This window comes from Micropterus salmoides, unplaced genomic scaffold, assembly GCF_014851395.1.
Source record: "Micropterus salmoides isolate LMB-PRFRI ecotype aquatic unplaced genomic scaffold, ASM1485139v1 Ms_hic_scaffold_2, whole genome shotgun sequence".
NCBI lineage: Eukaryota > Metazoa > Chordata > Actinopteri > Centrarchiformes > Centrarchidae > Micropterus > Micropterus salmoides.
This window is the reverse complement of record NW_024041150.1, coordinates 42,866,413-42,878,896: the sequence shown is the minus strand read 5'-3', so window position 1 is coordinate 42,878,896 and position 12,484 is coordinate 42,866,413. Positions and strand designations below refer to the sequence as shown.

Sequence of the window (12,484 nt, the reverse complement as noted above, 5' to 3'; positions counted from 1 at the left end):
ACAAATAAGTATAGATTTCTTATTATTACATTTTATTTCTTTTCAAAATTACAACCTGTTTTAGGAGTTAGTGAGTATGAAGACATATCAGACTGCAGCTAAAAACAAAAAAGCTTTACCTGCTTTATAATTCTTTATTTCAGATGTTTTTAAGCTTCACTTAAGCTTCAAACTGCAGAAAAACGTCTGTTTGGTTTCCTGTGACTCCTTCCAAAAAGATTACCCATGAAACCTCTTTGTTCAGAGTAACTGCAGAATAACGGCTGAAGCTGCAGCATGGTAGTAGGCTATGGCTTTCAAATGGCACTAGCAGCTAATATTTAGGCTACAGATTAAATTGTAGTGCAGCCAGCCCCGTCTCATCCCACCGTGCAGACACTGAGCTGACAGACAGCAGTGTCTGTTGTGTAAATTGCTAATATGTTTAATAATAAATAGTTACACACAGTATGTCCTGCCCACAGTAAGATGTGACTGATGTAATGTTACAACCACAGATGATCTTCATCAGGTAAACGTGAAGAAGTGAACACACCTGTATTTAAAAAAATTATGAAACATCACAGCATTATCTCCTAATCTAATTTGTTTGTCAAATCATAATTAAATATTGGAGACAACAAGAAAATATTTTTTTTACTTATTGGAGTACTAACAGACTATAATATTAATCCAGTACTTTGTAATCACACTTGATGAATACACAGTGGGAATATTGTCCTGGTGTAAATGTGGCAGGTTGTCTAATCAGGAGATGATCAGAATCAGAATCAGTTTTATTGCCAGGTATCTGTACACATATGAGGAATTTGACTCAGGATTGTACATTGCTCACGATGTGCTTACTTATACAATAATAATACAATAACAAAATAAAATCAGACACAAACTACAGAATAGACATCACTAATATACACACTATGAACAAAACAATATAGACATATTGACAAATAGTGCAGTGATCAGAGTGCAAAGGATGCAAGAGTAAACTATTATTCTCATTGTGTACATGTTGATGGTGGATATGATATACAGGTGCACATACACATACATGTACACATGTACACAGTGTGATGGAGCATAGTGCATGATGACTTGTCGTTTCATCACAAATAAATAAAGGGTGTGTTCACTTTTTTCACTTAATGAATTATGACCGATGACTTCTACGATGCGGTAAACGTGGGCAACATCACGGACTTTGACAATAAAAATGGAATCAACTGTTAATCACGGAAAGCAGCCAAAATGTGACTGCAATTTATAAAAAGCAATGTTTCCACAGTAGGCTGTTATAAGTGTCTTTATTTTACAGCACTTAAGCCAAACGAGCAGACAAACTATAGGACTGCTGCTATGTTTTGTTTTATTCTGCTTGTCATTTATGAGGACTGTTTTAAAAAGTTACAACAAACTTAATGTATTCCAGTGTTTCAGTGTTTTTCTTCAAATGTAAAACTGCAGGGTTTTAGGCCTGACAATTGCATTAGAATGTTGATTAAACCATTGTTTGCAACCTCTTTGTAATGTGAAGCCATCTAGTCCTTCAGCAACCCCCACCCTTGTTCTTCCCGCCCCACATGTCGTCAGTCTCACGATCACCAGCAATTCACCTTAACTGCGCCGTTCCCCCCGTCCACACACTTCAGCCTTGCAGCCTTGCAGCTCAGCTAAGTATCACAACCTCGCGCTTCTCTTTTGCCATCTATTAACACCACACAACAGTCCTGGGGAGCTCCTTACACCCCACGGTATAATCCAGTTAGGAATCCCTCCCCTCCAAGTTATAGGGAGCTTACAGTCGCAGCATTTACCTTCGTTGTTCACATGATACAACACGCTCAGTCTTTCCAAACTGCAGGGACGAGTACGACGACCACCATTGGATTTGGCTCTGCGGTTCAGTGGCATCAGGTTCACATATCACGTCCTCTTGCTTTCCAGGCCACATGCCGTAGTGCAAAACTCCGAACCCCGCATATAGGTATTCTCATCCTCACCCACACAACCTGCCCATCTTTCCAAGGCTACGCCCTGCCGTGGCTCCACCTCCCATCATCCCCAAACCACCAACCCTTCTATCAGAAAACATTGCACAATCAGCCCACGGGCCGATTGCTCAGGAAGTCAACCAAGGGAAGGCCCATACCATACCAAGGCGGAGGGGTGGTTGCACATAACTTCATGAATTACGCCGCAAGGTTCACGTCGCCATTTCCTCACATTTCTTTCGTGGGGGTGCCGCCCCCAGGACCTGCCGCCCCCAAGACCCTACCCAGCAGGGTTTCTGGCCGCACAGATACCTCAGACTATGATTTTATCCACGACTTAAATACACTGCGAAGACATTTAAACCACCAGTACGTTCATCTCCACTTCTGGTCCAGCTAGACATCGAGGTTTTCCCAGATCAGAAAGAGCTTATTGTAGTAGTGTCTTACACACACGAGGAATTTGCTTGGTGCCACATGTAGACAACCATACAGTTGACATAAATAAATGTACAGGTAGGTATGGAGTGGACAATGCAAGTTATGCGGGAAAATAAGAACAGAGAAAAGTTATACAACTATTTGTGGAGAAACGACAGATCTAACAGATATCTACATGTGCATTACTCTGGGTTGTGTCATCCAGATGTATCGCAACGGAAGAAAATATTGTGTAAATAAATACATAAGTTGACACAAAAAATAGAATGATTGACAATTGACAACAATATGCGCAATCCATCATAACCTCCAGTCCATCCAGGCCAAGCCCATACAGCAGCTAAGATCCTAGCTAAGAAGTCGATAACTGCTCATTAACATCCACCAGCCTTCCTCCCCTTTCCCAATCCACCGCACCAGCCATATCACCACCAAGACTTACAACGGCAAGACTCATCTCTCTTTCCACCACGCCAAGCACCAAAAGCCTCATCCTCAGTCCCGAATTCCAAGCTCCATGTAACCCACCCGCGTGACACCAACCTCAACCATTTCGCCGGCAAACGCGACGTTGGTCCAGTCTGCCATTACCAGCACTTCCCAGCACTTCCCAGGTGTTGTCCATACACCTGGATTTCTTTCGTTGAGAACTTTTCGGAACAGTCTGTTTTCACACAGTCTGCCCAACGTTCAGGTTGCAGAGCAGCCGCAAGGTATTTTATCCACTTCCCTCCCAAGCTCACATTCCAAACTATCCCCCTGTGTCATACCAAGCACCTATCTCTCTCTCTTCATTGGACACCCAAACTCCCCCATCCACATCATCCCACAAGGCCGATCCTTTCTTTCCCACTTACTGCAAATATCCACCGCAGCGCAGTCTCTCCACGATCACACGGTACCCAACAACACTGGTAAAATGAGCAAGGTTGTGACGCAACTTCCTTTCTTCTTGGAAAGTCATCCGACAACCACATAGCCCAAACCAAAGACACCACCTTACACAAATGCAGAACTCTCACAGGTTTTGTCGGCCACAGAGGCAGATGGTTGGCATCCGAGCAACCGCCAGACCCGTCCTCAACACCCCCACCCCGCCTCCTTCGCCCTTACGAACCGTACCCGATTATCACCGCTGCCATTCTTTCGGGGCACGAGGTCCAAGTCATTCTGGTACACACAGACAACCACACTGCTATTGACATCATGAAACAGGCTCGCTCCTAATCACTCAACACCACCAAACCCTTAACAAAACCCCCTTCATCCTGAATACTTCTCATTATCCAAATAAACTATCTTGTTCTACCTCAAATTGGCATGGACCTTGTTAGTGACCACCAAGTAGAGCATGTTTTGTGCACAATAATAACTGAAGAAACCCACAAAAATTAAACTGCAGTTTTTTCCAACTGGAATTAATATTATAGGCTACTAATGGTAAGCTATAGTAGCCTTTACTATTATCTGAAATTATAATACATTTAAAAACATTCGCACTAATCAAACCTTAACCCAAGTGGTGCAGGCTAATAAGAAAATGTTTTTATTAGTGAAACAGCTGAATCTCTCTCTCTCTGAATAAACTATCTGTAAGCAAATTATCCAAATAAAGTGTGCCCTGCAAATATAGTATCATACTAGCAATATTTTTATCAAATGTTATAATATTTATTAATACACTCAAAATACCAGGATGTGGATATATTTTGTTTATGAAATGGTCAGAAATACTAAGAAAATGCATATTTTTATTAAAATATTCCGTTCCTGCTGGAGGCTGAGAGCTGCTTCCTCTTTCTGCATTCTGTTTTCACAGGATCTCGTTAACTTCCTCTGGTCTTGTTCTGTGGCGTCTCTGTGACAACCAGCAAACATGACAGAAGAAGAAGTACATGCAACTCTTTTTCTCCACCAAACCACACTGACTCTGTTCACACAAACTGCACTGCAAGATATGAACACGACTCTGAGAGAAAACCAGTCAGCAGGCAGGAGGTGACATTTCAGACAAGGTGTTTAAATAATAAATAAATGATGAGATGAATTTCTACACTTCGATAGAGAAACAAAGAAAAAGAAGTTTTCCTGAAACAGTTGGATCAGAATATCCTGATCCAGCAGTTATTGATCAGGAGGAGGAGGAAACATAATCAAAGATGGCTCCTCTGAGAGACAAGATCCTAAATGACAGTCGAGTGGAGACTCTGCTCAGGAGACAATCTCTGACTGAAGGAACAGGAAGGTTTTTATCTGGGATTGAGGATATAAAAGGAGTTCACATGCAGCTGCTTTGTAGAGACAGAGCTCTGTGATCATCAGAGTGACCATTAATTCAGTGAAACTTTATTGCTCACAGAATTTGGTATAAAAAAATGACATTTACATTGTTAATTAAAAAATACATTGAAATAAAAACATGTACTGAGTATTAACAGGCTACTCTGCAGATTAATATTTTACAGCTACAACATGAAGCATTGATATAAAATAAACTGTCAACATTATGTAAATAAGATACACTTACCTAAGACTTGTGTACTTTGACTTTAGTAACATTTTGAAAGCAGTTTTAATTTGCTAATATTGTGTTTTAAAAGCCAGATTAAATTTTAAGACTCCATGGTCCGTGCACAAAGTATAATTATTCTGCAGTTGTTCACATTGTTTGATGAAAAATTTTAGTTTAGGGGGTATTTCGCACACCACCTGTCTGTGAAACATCTTCCTCCTTGTCTCCAGCTGTGTGACCTGCAGAGCAGAAACAGGCTAAACGGTTAAATCAGCAAGTCAACCCAGGGTTTCCCAATCCAGTCCAGAGCACGTTCACAAAAAAAGAGGCGATGTTAGCAGCAGCTGACCAATCACAGACATGAACAAGTTCACTGGCAGCGGAGCGTCAAATTTTACATTTAGCTGACGCTTTTATCCAAAGCGACTTACAATTGCTATACATGTCAGAGGTCGCACGCCTCTGGAGCAACTAGGGGTTAAGTGTCTTGGTGGATGGATCACAGTGGGAATCGAACCCAGGTCTCCCACACCAAAGGCAAGCATCTTATCGCCTTCACCACCCCCTTTTGCAAAAAAAGAGCACTGAAAGCCAACAGCAGGACGAGGCGCCGATCGTCTTTTCCACGCTGGGCGCTGAGCGTTTTTTTCTGGTCGTCGAGAGTTGAAAAATGTTAAATTTTGGGAATAAACGCTGCACTCGTCACTGTCACTTTTTACCCAGCTGTCCAATCACAGTAGAGGAGGCAAATAACACACCGTAGCAACGGTTACTATCCTGGAACGGGACTTCATCGAGCCTCAGCTATTGGTTTAAACAGTGGCCGTTCAGCGTAAGTTACCGTGACGATCTACCCCGGTAAGTGAACCACCGTCGTGGTACTGAAAACCCTGGTTTAACCCTGAAGTTACCTGGATAAGCTCAAATCCTGCTTCATGGTACAGGCCTGAGAGACAAAGAGACACTCTGAGCTCTACACACTCACCTGGATCTGTCAGACTGATGATGATGATGATGGGTTTAGGGCGTCTTCTGCACTCTCTGAGTCAGGAGTTGTTTCTGGTCTGTGTCTCCTTTGAATCATTTGATTGACCATAAAACCACCAACAGCAACAAGAAGAAGAGAAAGCAAACAAACAACTCCAACGTATCCCTCCCAGATGTTTCCAGCTGTGTGACCTGCAGAGCAGAAACAGGTGTGAGGTATCAGCTGTCAGCAGGTGAACAGAATGTCAGACATTATCTACTGCACTTTGATCACATGACTCGTAGCAGCTGTTTCCTCTAAAGTCTCATCAGCAACATCTTTCTAAAACACAAACATCTGATCTGTGATGTTTCTCAGCTCAAATACCAGGAAGCAGCTTCACCTGAGAGACAAGAGACACTCTGAGCTCTACACGCTCACCTGAGAGACAAAGAGACACTCTGAGCTCTACACGCTGACCTGAGAGACAAAGAGACACTCTGAGCTCTACACGCTGACCTGAGAGACAAAGAGACACTCTGAGCTCTACACGCTGACCTGAGAGACAAAGAGACACTCTGAGCTCTACACGCTCACCTGTCACTGTCAGCCTGATGATGCTGATGGACTCAAATACGTCTCTCTTTCTGCCTCTCGAGTTTTTCCCTACAATCAAACACTCATATGTTCCAGTGTCCTTGATGTTGACGTTCTTCAGAATCACAGAAACGTCTCCGTTCTTCATCTCTGGATCTTGAAGCTCCACTCGACCATAAATATGGGTGCTGGATTTCTTCATATGAGCGGCCGTTACTGAATAAGAAGACAAAACCATCATCTGGCTTCAGGTCAGTTCTGCTCCACTTTATCACTACTATGTCAGCACCTCCGTGACTCTGACACTGAAGAGTGGCATTCTCTCCAGGCTTCACCTTCACCTCCTGTGTCTCTGAACAGAAAGAGAAAAGCCTCCAGTCAGGACTTGTAATGTTTCCTTTTGTTCAAACATCTTTTGATGGAAGCAGCAGAGATCAGGTCTCTATAAAACAGCACATGTGAACTCAGCAGCATTTCAAACCCTGTTCTCAGACAACTTGAGTCCCAGCTGCAGAAAGGAGAGACTAACTCCTCTGCTGCAGCTGCACGCTGACTTCATGTTGCTCATTTCTACAGCTGTCAGTCAAGTCGTCCTCCGCACCATCAGACAGGAGACATTTTACTTTCATCTGCTTTCTGCTTGGGACTGTCGAGGAAATTTGTATATTGCTGGAGAGAGATGAAGCAAAAAACTGAGTAACAACAAATTGAGAAGTTATTAATAAAAAGAGAATAAACAGAGGGGCCAGACCCACAGTCGCCATATGGCGGGGCAAGGGTGAAGAACCCGGCCCTGCGCCTGGGACAGCAGGTCTCTTCTCAGAGGGACCCAACATGGCGGGCCGTCCAGGAGCGACATGATGTCCGAGAACCACACCCGGGTTGGCCAGAACGGGGCTACGAGCAGTAGGCCGACATTGTCCTGGCGGACCCACTCCAGAACCCCGGGAGCAGAGCGACTGGGGAAAAAGCGTACAAATGTAGCCTCGGCCACGAATGTACCATGGCGTCCAGACCCAACGGGGCTGGAGGAACGAGAGAAACCATAGCGGGCAGTGCGTAGTCTCTTGAGACGCAAACAGATCCACATCTATGGGGCCGAACTCTTCGCACAAGAGCTCCACCACTTCGGGGTGAAGTCTCCATTCCCCAAGCCTCAGCCCCTGCCTCGACAGCAGGTCTGCTCCCTGATTCTGCGTCCCCGGGAGATACATCGCCCTGAGCGATAGTAACATCTGCTGGGACCACAGGAGGATCTGACGCACCAGTCTGTCCAGAGGGCGCGAGCGCAGACTGCCCTGGTGATTCAGATAGGCCACCACCGCTGTGTTGTTCTCTTCGGAACGAACCAGGACGTGGTGGCCTTGGAGATCGGGCAGGAAACTCCTTAGAGCCTGGAACACCGCCAACATCTCGAGACAGTTGATATGCCACTCGGATTGATGCACCTGCCAGGATCCCCTTGCAAAGCGGCCGTCCTTGACCGCGCCCCAGCCCGTGAGGGAGGCGTCTGTTGAAATAACCAGCCGGCGACAAGACCCTCCCAGCACGGGCCCCTGGGACAGGAACCAAGTTTCCTTCCAAAATGATAGGGAACGAAGACACTTGTGCGTAACCCAAATCAGACGGAGAGGATTTCCCCTCGGGGAAAAACCCTTGTTCCTTAGCCACCACTGGTTGAAAGTGTTTCATAGTGATGGCGTGGCCTAACTTCACCCCTTTCACGGCAGCCAATATGGTGTCGACACGTGCCGGAGACAATTGTGCCCGCATCGTTGTCGAATCCCATACAACCCCTAGGAACGTAGTGCGTTGGGTGGACGCCAGCACGCTCTTCTTTGCGTTGAGCCAGAACGACATCTCGATGCCGAACCGCCAACTCTCGAGACTGGGCTAGGATGAGCCAGTCATCGATGAAGTTGAAATCCGGATGCCCTGGAGCCTCAGCGGGGCCAGTGCTGCATCCATACACTTGGTGAATGTGCGAGGGGAAGTGCCAGGCCGAATGGAAGAACCCGATACTGGTAAGCCACACCCCCGAAGGCAAACCTCAGGAACTTCCTGTGAGAAGGACGGATGGAGACCTGGAAATAGGCGTCTTTTAGATCTATCGTGACGAACCAATCCTCAGATTGGATGTGCGTCATGACGGCGGGGATGATGAGCATCTTGAACCTGAATCTCCTCAGAGACCGGTTAGAACCCGCAGATCCAAAATAGGGCACGCAGCCCTCCGTCCTTCTTGGGGACTATGAAGTACCGGCTGTAGAACCGGCGTCTCTGTCTGGGGGGGAGACACGTTCCACGGCCCCTTTCCTCAGCAGAGTACGAACTTCCTTTCCCAACACCGGACCTTGCTCCAGGCAGACCACAGTCCAAACCACCCCCTCTCTTCTGTTGAATTTGGAGGGCGGGTTTTGAACTGTAGTCGATACCCATCTATGGCAGTGCGCAGGACCCACGGAGAAATGTTCGTCAGGCTCCGCCAAGCCTCTGCAAAGTCTGCCAACGGAACCAGCCCCTCGGGGCTGGTGGTCGGTGTCTCGTGTGGTCTTCTGGTGGACCCCTGAAGCCCCAGAACGGCAGGGGGGAGCCGCCAAAGATCCACGGTGAGTGAGTCGGGACACCGCCTGACCGCAGACCCTCGGGGCAGGCAGTACGGCGTGGACTCGATGGTGGCAGGTGCGTCCTGAACGTGTGAACGGCGGGATAACATCACCTGTTGCCACGGCGGAGGGGACCTCGGTCGGCCTCCGGGGGGGTGGGGGGGTGCGGGAGGGGAGAAAGACTCCCCTACCCCGGTCTTCCCTGAGCTCCGTCGGGACTGGATGACGGTCCTCAGATCGCGTCTCTCAGACGGCTGAGGGTGAGAGCGCCGTCTCGCTGCCCCAGCTCCTCAGGGGGGCCCCAGAGAAGCGACACTCTGCTTCCTCTCCTCTCCGTAGGAGCTCGTAGAGGGAAGGGACCTACGCCTGGCAGCCTCAGCTGCCTTGGGTCCAGACCGGTGAGGGAGGTACTGGCGGAACGCTTCGCCCTGCGTCTAACGCTTCGTGGTTCTGCGAAGCTCCGCCAGATCTTCCTCAGAGGGACCCCCCCTCTGAACCATCTCCTGTAGCAGGTCGGCTTGGTAGGCTTGAAGCACCGCCATGGTGTGCAAGCTCGCACCTGCCTGGCCCGCTGCCATGTATGCCTTCCCCACGAGCGTGGATGTGGTGCGACATGGTTTGGATGGTAACGCCGGCTTCTCCAGGGAGGACGCAAGTCGAGGGGAGAGATAGCTCGCAAGCGCATCCTTCACCCGAGGCATCCTCCCATAACCACGGTCCCTAACCCCCATCACATTACTGTAGTTCAGTGATCGGGGTGTGGAAAGCCATGTAGAGAAGGGTCTGCCCCATGATTACTCAGTTCATCATGTAAATCAGGAAAGAATGGCAGAGACCGGCGTGGAGGTGGCGTGTGGTGCTTAAGAAACCTTTCATCAAGCTACCACTAGCCTGTGGTGTCTGCTCCTCCTGTGGCCAGTTGATGTTGAGCTTAGCCACGGCTCTAGTCACCACCTCGAGCGAGCGGGAGAAGCCGAGAACGGGCTCCCGAACGAGGAAAGGAAGCGTCGTAGCCAGCGGATGAAGGTCGGGAAAAAGCCTCAGCCGTCCCGAAATCCTCCGACAGATCACGCTGTGAACCCATGAGTGAAGCCGCCGGGCCGCCTCAGCGGCCGCAGGGCCCACGCCACGGGGGGGGAACACATCCGGCCATCCTCGGAAAAGAGAGCCATGCTGTACCTCAGTACCCGCACAGAAAGGGCTTCGCAACGGGCACAGGCAGCCCCCTCGAGAGCTGCCCGGGCGTGCTCCATCCCCAAACATGAGACACACATCTCATGAGAATCTCCATCCGTGATGTACCGAGGGCAAGAAAAAAAAACACACCTTCTGTACATCTGGTTGCCGGTCATGCTGGTAGACTTCTTCTTCAGGTAAGACATACTGCTCGTAGGACTGGAGCTTTCTTCAAACAACATACAAAGCGCCTGCTGAATAGAAAAAAGCTAATGATGAGTGTGTACAGGTGTGCTTTATACTCCTCCGGCTATTCCGTCACACCTTACCGTTCTAGCAACAAGCCAATAGGATTGGAGTGATTTCATTCACGTTCAGACCTGCTTCGCCGAGTTCCCTCGAAGGGGAACTGTAGATACAGAGATCTTCTTCAGACAGAAACTGTTTTGCAGCATGGCACGATAGTTCAGAAACTGAAACATGAAAATGCACATTCTGTAAATATGGTGAATAAAAAGAGTTTTTCTGTGTCTTTAAATACATAGAAAATATTTGGTTTGCAAAAAAAACCATTAATATTGTTATAAGTTTGGTTTGGAAGAAAAACCTGCTACTTTTTCATTTGCACACATCCCCTAAAGCTTGGTATGTAGTTTAAAGGTATTATTCAGACCTATTTTATTTCAGCTCCTTGAACATTTGGTGAAAGTAGAGTCACAACACTTCATACATGTATTATGAATTCTCTACTGACCCTAAGACTTTGGTAAAGCCATTTCAAGGACCAAAAGAATTTGTCCTCATGAGTAATGTTTTCACAAGAGATTTGAAGGATTTCAAAAATCGGACTTACATTTTTCACCTTTAGAGAAAATGTTCTCTCTTTAAAACAAAGCTCTGGGTCAAGTGTTGAGCTCATTATACAGACAGCACACTTTGATATAAAACACATTGTATGAATAATGAAAATGCACTTAAACCTCAAACAGGAGGTTTTACACATTTCTCAAAGATCATTGAACAGAAGATAATTGCATAATAACCCATAATTAATCAATCATCTACCTGCTCATCACTTTTCCTTTCAAACCATTATTTTCTGATACCTGTCAATTTCTAGATTTTGTTTAAAATAATAAAATAATGGGAAATATCTTTATCTTGTTAAATACATCTTTATGTGAAGAAATGAAGTGTGTGTTGTATTTTAAAGAAGGATGGTTCACCATTTTGTTGTAGATTACACAAAATATGTGTTTTTGGTCATTTAGGTAATTAGATATTTGTTTAAAGTTACTTGATATTATTTATTAGCCGTTGTTATGAGAGCTTAGTTTATTATCAGATCAACAAATGTCAACGGGCTAGACTTTTAATGAAGATGTTAAAATGATTAAAGAGTCCCGGCCTACAAAAAAATAAGTGAACACAAAGAAAATATGTCGGATATTAAAGTAAATTGCTCAACATCTAGAATTTCACGTGGAGAATCTTATTAACAATATATGGTCATTAAACGTTAGAAGGCACAGATCAAAATATCTCTAGACTGTAAATGGTGAAGGACTAATGAGTAGTGTTGTAGTCAAGAGCGCCCAAACCGAGACCAAGACCAAGACCAGTTCCCCACATTACATGACGAGATCTCAAACTGATCTGAAAGATCCACATTCCCATAAAAACACCCACATACAAACACTAAGAGCTGAAATCATTAACTTCTTTATTCAACACTCCTTTTCCATCTTTCCCATCGTGGGGAGGGGGGACAGTCGTTAAGGGGAACATCACATTTTTAATTATTGGTTGCATTCGAAGCAAAATGTTTTACATCCAATCAAAGTTAGGATGTTAACAAATAAATAAACAAGCAATTTATTGATATTCCTAAAGTTATAGTCTTCACTTGTCTTCAAATAAAATCCCGAGTCCTCAATGTCTCGAGGCCGAGACAACACCGAGTGGAAGTGCGAAGTCCAAACTATCCCCCTGTGTCATACCAAGCACCTATCTCTTTCTCTTCATTGGACACCCAAACTCCCCCATCCACATCATCCCACAAGGCCGATCCTTTCTTTCCCACTTACTGCAAATATCCACCGCAGCGCAGTCTCTCCACGATCACACGGTACCCAACAACACTGGTAAAATGAGCAAGGTTGTGACGCAACTTCCTTTCTTCTTGGAAAGTCAT

At 45.9% G+C, this 12,484-nt stretch overlaps 1 protein-coding gene and 1 long non-coding RNA gene across 2 annotated transcripts in view; both read right to left on the bottom strand.

The window, feature by feature from the left end:
* LOC119911602 (coxsackievirus and adenovirus receptor homolog) overlaps nt 1-12,484 on the bottom strand; it is a gene marked incomplete in the record, with an annotated part of 454,111 nt that overhangs the window by 426,517 nt on the left and 15,110 nt on the right.
* On the bottom strand, nt 4,866-6,677 carry LOC119911709. The gene is made up of 3 exons (XR_005445992.1): nt 6,509-6,677; nt 5,930-6,123; nt 4,866-5,183 (listed from the first exon to the last, which is right to left on the bottom strand). It is a non-coding gene; the product is annotated as an uncharacterized LOC119911709 (long non-coding RNA).